The 7118-nt window shown below is 36.9% G+C and overlaps 1 protein-coding gene across 1 annotated transcript in view; it reads left to right on the top strand.

Annotated features, from left to right (window-relative positions):
- Positions 1–7118, top strand: part of bcr (BCR activator of RhoGEF and GTPase) — a 69215-nt gene that overhangs the window by 18204 nt on the left and 43893 nt on the right. The gene's annotated exons all lie outside the window — the stretch shown is intronic.

The raw sequence follows: 7118 nt of genomic DNA, 5'->3' as shown, positions 1-7118 counted from the left end.
CAAAGCTGTAAATGTGCGTACGCACAAAAAAAAAACAGATGTATGAATCTCTGCGTACGAAGGATCCCACGCATATTCTCTTTGTACATCCCAGTTAACGTAAAATTGAGCGCACATGCACGAGCACAACGCCCCACCCAGTCTCCTCCCTTAATTAAATTAATTTAAATATGGTAATGAGTCCACTTTGGCAAAAGAAAACAGTAAGAAAATGGCGGCAAGAAACGAAACTTTACAAAAAGTGAATTGGAGGTGCTACTATCGGAGGTAGAAACGAAAAAAAAATGTTTTTTTATTTGGAACTTTGTCCTCCGGAATTAATAACAAAAGGAAAAAATATGAGTGGGAGAGTTTGGCTGATGCCGGTGGGATCTGAAAGTCGCACTATAGAGTAGACTGAGTACAGTTGAGACACTTTTTGCGTTTTGATTTTCCACACAAAAATAGACACTGAAAAGAAGTGAATTTCCACATGACATTTCATTAGCTTGTAGACTAAGATATTATCAAACAATAATACCCACAAGTAGTTTATATTTTCCACAATTAGATCATAAAAATAAGGTGCTTTTTGTCTCAACTTTGTCTCAACTGTACCAATATGTGGTACAGTTGAGACAGTGCATGGTACAGTTGAGACACCCATTTTTAATGATGTAAAGGTAACTAACCATTCATTGTAAATATAAAAAATAAAGACAATGAATGTCTCTGCAAAATGCCTTCCATTACCACCTATTCCTCATATCCAGTGGCATGACACAGCATTTACATATTTAGGGTTAAAAATAACAAATTTGTCGAATATATCACGCATAAATTATGATAAACTTAAACTTGAAATCTTCGCAGATATGCAGAGATGGTCCAATCTCAAAATGTCACTACAAGGTAGAATTTCAATAATAAAAATGAATGTTTTGGGTAGGTTACATACATCTTTTTTCTATGATTCCTTTAGCTCCACCTGTAAAATATTTTGAGGAGCTGCAGTCTCGAATTTCTAACTTTATTTGGGAGGGTAAAAAACCCCGTATCCGTCTTAGTACTCTTCAGCGGATGAAATTGTCTGGTGGTCTTGCACTGCCTGACTTTAAATTGTATTATTGGTCCTTTCAGGTGAAATCACTTACAAATTGGTGTGACAAACACTCTGTACTTCCCTGGCGTCAGATAGAACAAGAAATTGTAAGACCACATAGAATTGAAGATCTGTTATTTGCAGGACTTAAACCTAAATCTGCACATGAGATGTTCGGGCCAATTATAGGTAACTCTCTGCAGGTTTGGTCAGCTGTTCAGAGTCAAATGGGCTGCACTACTAAACTCTGTGATCGCTCCCCTATATGGCACAATTATAATCTATTGCAGAAGCATGGCCCATATTTCAATACAAGTTGGGCCTCTAAAGGAGTTTACACTTTGCAGGATCTATATGGACAAAATGGCTTAAAATCATTTCAGGACCTTAAAGAAAAATACTCTCTTCCTGGATTTTCCTGGTTTTTGTACTTGCAACTAAGGTCAGCTATCAAAGCTCATGGAGTTCCCTGGGCCTCTCCCCTCTGTGCTCATCTGCTGAGTCTGTGGATTTATCCAGGAACATCGTGCAGCGGACTGGTATCTAGAATATATGCACAGTTAATCACAAAACGTGATAACCCCCTGGGTGTGATAAAATCGTGGAATCATGACCTCAAAGAGAGACACATGGAACTGGACTGGGACAATGTATGGAACAATTTGTTTTTGTCATCAAAGAATCCTGCACACCAATTAATCCATTTTAAGTTTGTGCAGAAATTGTACCTTTCCCCATACAGACGTTTTAAAATGAAGCTTATAGATACCCCAAATTGTGAAAAATGTGATTTGAATACGATTGGCACTTACTTGCATATCTTCTGGGACTGCCCAGATGTCTCTAACCTTTGGTCTCAAGTGGCAGCTTTTCTTGAAGATATATTAGAGTTCCCAATTCCTAAACGGCTTACTTTATTTTTATTTAATGATGACTCATCACTTATTATTGGTACTAAATTGGCTTCTAAGAAAATTATATTTGCAGGTTTAACTGCTGCAAAAAAGACCATAATTCATTCTTGGTTTTCCTCTGGATCCCCATCAATAAAAGAATGGTATAATTACTTCAGAGATATTGTTCTTATAGAAAGATCACTGGCTGTCATTCATAAAGCACGAAGTTCAACTTTGGATGTTTGGAACAAAGTTATTGTCGCTCTTTTGAAACCACCTGTTTTTCCTCAGGTTTAATGCATAATTTAAATGGGTCTTAACAATGCCACAAATTGCATTGCATTTTATTTATTTTGCATCTATTAGTATTATTATTTATTTTTCAAGGCTTTGGCAACTGTAAATAGTTTTAATTTTGATGTTTATATACTTGATGTATAATAACATAAAATGTATATATCCTGTGGTAGTGAAATAAAAAGATAATCACAAAAAATAAAAATAAAGACAAATAAAGAAAATAACAATTGGGCAACATTTTTTTTATTCATCCATTTATATTCATTCATTTTATTTAAATTAGCACTGGTTAAAATGTATAAAGCAGGAACAAGATATTTAACAATATTTATTAATAATACACAGTTTAAATATCACAAATATCTAATTTTATTTTCATTTGCGTCCTATGCTGGCTAATTACGACGTTTAACCTGTTATCATAACACTGAACAACTAAACAGTGTGTTTCCTAATAGAACTCTATCGCGGGTACAGAAGATATGTGTCTCAACAATCCCCCGCTGGCCACCTCGCACATTTCTCTAGATTTTGCAATTACCTTGCATGACACAGTACCATGAAATATGTCCGTTTTTAGGGCACAGAATAACGTTTGTGGTGATACCAGTTATGTTTAACAGTCATATAGGGATAATAAGCTATTCATTGTGGAGAGTGCATGGTGAAGTGAACGTCATATCTTAGAAAAAAAAAACTTTCCCCGATATCTTCGGATCGGAGATGCATCCGTTGTTCAAATTTCCCAACTTGTGCTTGCTGCGAACGCAAGTTATTTAAGGTGTCTCAACTATACACATGTCTCAACTGTACACCGTCTACCCTAAATGACCTTAAAAAGAAATGGTCTGATAAAGGTGGACATTAAACCAAAGCTGTCATTGCCATAGACTAAGGGTTGTATCAGTTTGCATATGCTTTTATATGTTCTTACTTAATTGCATAATTGATAGAATATTCCCATAATGCTCGTGTGACAATATAGGTCAATTATTTTTATAAACTGCAAATTAATAGCAATGCTTCCCACAGGTGGTGGTGCGATAGACGTGTAGAACAATTCGTTGTGTAATGTTTGCAACTTCACTTCATTGCCTGTAAGAGTCGCCAACGGACAAAAACAATGAGAAATGTACGTACGTCAGACATGAAATTGGCGTGGATGAACGCACATTCTCGCGTTAATTTCACTGTTAGTACATACGACCGTGAGCGTGAAAGCTTGCGTACGCAAGATTGATACATGAGGCCCCTGGTCTGTCCTGTCTGTCAGCACGTTGTCAGTGTCCTCTTTGCTCCGCGATGTATTTTTCCTTGCCTGAGAACATGGTGTGGCGTGAGAGCGGCATGGCTTGTCGGACATAGCAACAGTAACTAAAGGGGGCGGGTCTTTGCGAACGTGTCAGGTTCGTCAAAGGTCAGTGACATATGTAAAGTTTTTACATAATTTATAGAGTATTTTTTGTTTCCTTATATATATATATATATATATATATATATATATATATAAGTTTTTATATGTACTGTACTTTTCAAGTTTAAAAGTATCATTAGGGAGATGCACCGATCGACCGGCCAGGGACCGGAATCGGCAGATTTTTCCGCATGATTGGCTCGGACCGGTGACTGGCCGGTTAATCTGACGGCTTTCCAATTCCGAGCTGGTCTGTTTTGTTGCCAGCGGCACAGGCAATAACGTCAGCTGTGCGTTCTCGCTCTCTTCTCTCCAACGACGAATTTACACACATCCGCCGTCTCTCACTCACTCGTCTCATTCGCTCCGGTTAAATAGTGCTTGTATTGCGCATACTATGGTAATTCCCACAGGTTTCGCGCTCAGTCCAAAAGCGCATACACCACTGATCTATATAAGTGGGAGCGCACAAGCTGCCTCTCAAACAGCTTGAGAGTCGCAAGTACCAAAATTTGTGAATTACTGCGCTTAAACGGTCAAATACACAAAATTAGGTCAAAATGCCTGTCTTGCTGAATATTCAGTTAAACACAGTCAGTTTTGGAACGTAAATAGTTGAGAGAAAATGCATGTTGTTGAACAGTATATTGGATCAGTGCATAAACTCTAAAGTTTTGTAGTGAACACTATCCAGTGTTATTTTACATTTGATTACTTTAATTTCTGTAGTATTTCTTACCTGAATATACTAATATATAGATATTCTTGTTGTAACAGTATTTTATTTCACACCTACACAATTATACATAAATATATACTGTACACTATACATAAGAACTATATATATAAACTGCTTAAGAATTTTCTCTTTTAATGAATTAAGGTCGTCCCCCCCTCCATATTAAAAACATGCTCATCAATATAAGAGGCGGATTCTATTCATTGTATGGATGAATTGCATTTTGATTGTATTTTTGAATACTTGAATACATAGTACAAAAAAAAGAGCAGCACATCATTGACCTATGTACTTTTTTGGGGGGAAATCAATCTGCTAATTTACTTGCAGTATTCTCTGCCTATTGAACTGGGTTTTTGATTTTTACAAAAAAAAATACACTTTTAACACCCCTTAAAACGCACATACACATTTACCCTTTTCCTGTCGTCTCTAGGTCAGGTGACACACTCTCATTAGAAGGTGTTGAAACGCTGATGAGGAGACCAGGTTTAGCTGGGAACATGTTGACGGATCGTGTTGTTTCAAGAGGCGTGAAAGAGCTAGTGATTTGGGCGGAAGTGAATGGAAGAGAGAAAGAAAATAGGTCAGCAGTGAGATATTGAGGCATGAAATAAGAGTTTCTGTCATTTGAATCAATAAAACAGATGGCGACTTGCTGTCCAAAACTGCTTGTTTAGATAAACTCTGTGATCCCTGACACTCAGACCACCGTCGCCTTCATGGCTAGTTAAGGGGCAGGGCAGAATAAGGTCGTGGGTTATCTTGTTTTAATGGGCAGCCATGTGTCTGGAGTCTGGACGCCCCCACAGACAACCAGAGCCCAGGGGGACAAAAATGGGAGGGCATCGCTAGGAATGTAAAGACATGGAAGACTGAACTTGTTTTGGGAGAGGAGAAGAAAGGGAGTGTGAACACGTGCTGGGTTCCCACACTCTCTTCCTCCACTTTTCTAAATGCTCATTTTTCTTGGGGTCAGCGATTAAGGATTGTGAAGTCCCCTCCTCACACACACTTACAATAAATTCTGGCATGACTGGGTATCGTGTGCTTTGGAAACCCACTATGGCCACACCGCTCTGTCACATCTGATTGGTCAACCAAACAGAGCATGAGGTCACATGGACAACCTGAATCCCTCTAGAGCTTTTCTTTGAGTACATTAGAGTGTGACATCCTCAGCATTTTTTAATGAGTTCCTGCTCTGACTTTTATTTGTTTTGTCAAGTATTTGACAGCGGATATTTAGAAAAGCCTCTCTGAGAGACATTTTTAGGCTTGCATGCTCTGGTACATCCAGTGCATGTCTTACAAGAACAAGAAAAGAAGACAACTGAAATGATTTGATGTGGCTAAATCTGACTTATTAGCTAACCAGACACAGTGGGCTCAGTTCATTTTTAGTATTTTTTTTTCCCTTCAATATGTATTTTTTGTGTTTTTAGCTTTTCTGTCACATACTCACCTTCAGAGCTTCTTTCAATTCTTTAATGCTGCAAGTTGTTTTATTTCTTAGAAATGGATGTTATAGCACTATTGGCGTTGATATGTTGGACAATGGAGCATAATACTTTTTGACTATATTTTAAGCACTGTATGCTTCAATCAGATGCAGTTAGCAATAGATACTTCGTGAGAGCAATGAGCAGCACTAAAGGTGTATTGATTTGTTTTGGAATATTATGATGCTGATTGATAATGCAGTAGCATGAGCCAATGCCCTGCTGTCTCATTAGGGGCTGCTGAGCGACCCATTAGTCGTCTTTGTTGTGTCGTAGATGGATGCATACGGTATATGGCTTTAGGCTCATGTATCAGGGTGGGTTTTTGGTGTCTGATGTAGAGGCTGTTCATTAATCATTGATGGGTGTAGGTTAGGGTTGTCTGTCCGTCTTACACACAGACACACACACACACTGAACTCACAAGTTGTACATAAGCAAATGGCCACTGCTCAAGGGCCTCCTTATTCAGACATACTCAGAAACTCATAAAAAAGTAATGCGGCAGCTGAAATTCCCAAACCGAAAAGCATTATCGATAATTTGCAAATTACAGCAAGCCCTAGTGTATTAGCTTTTCAGATGGCAATTTATTTATTTTCTTTAGCACCATGTACACTGGTGTCAGTATGACTTTGTCTGTTTTGTGAAACACAAAGAAAGAATTTGAAGAATATCCTGTTTACACTATTCGATGTAATGAAGGGAATGAGAATAGAGTATGTCAAGATTTAGGGGGGAAAAAAGTGGTATGTACAACGTACAACATTTTATTCAAAGTCTTCTGAAGTCATATGATAGCTTTGTGTAAAATGAAGTTGTCATTCACTGAAAAATATTGACAACTGCCCTTTTTTTGGGGTAATTTAGACTACTTTGGGAATAATTTAACTCTCATTTAAAGTTTACCTTCAACACTAGTAATTAAATGAAATTTATTTAATGCATTTAATACATTTTTAATAAATGAGCATTTATTCACTTTATTTAATGAATTTTTTTGTACATTATAATGTGATTTCTAAATTCACTTGTAACATTTAAATAACCATTTGTTGTTTAAAAATATTATAGATGTTATTCAGAATTTTAAATATGTTATTTTAATAGTTATTGACCATAATATGGAAAAAATGCATATTATATATTTGATATAATTTTTATTAAATATCATCTTATCATTTTA

The sequence above is a fragment of the Leuciscus leuciscus genome (genome assembly GCF_965113295.1).
Source record: "Leuciscus leuciscus genome assembly, chromosome: 16".
Taxonomy (NCBI): domain Eukaryota; kingdom Metazoa; phylum Chordata; class Actinopteri; order Cypriniformes; family Leuciscidae; genus Leuciscus; species Leuciscus leuciscus.
Note: the sequence above shows the minus strand (reverse complement) of the source record. Positions and strands in the feature narration are given on the sequence as shown.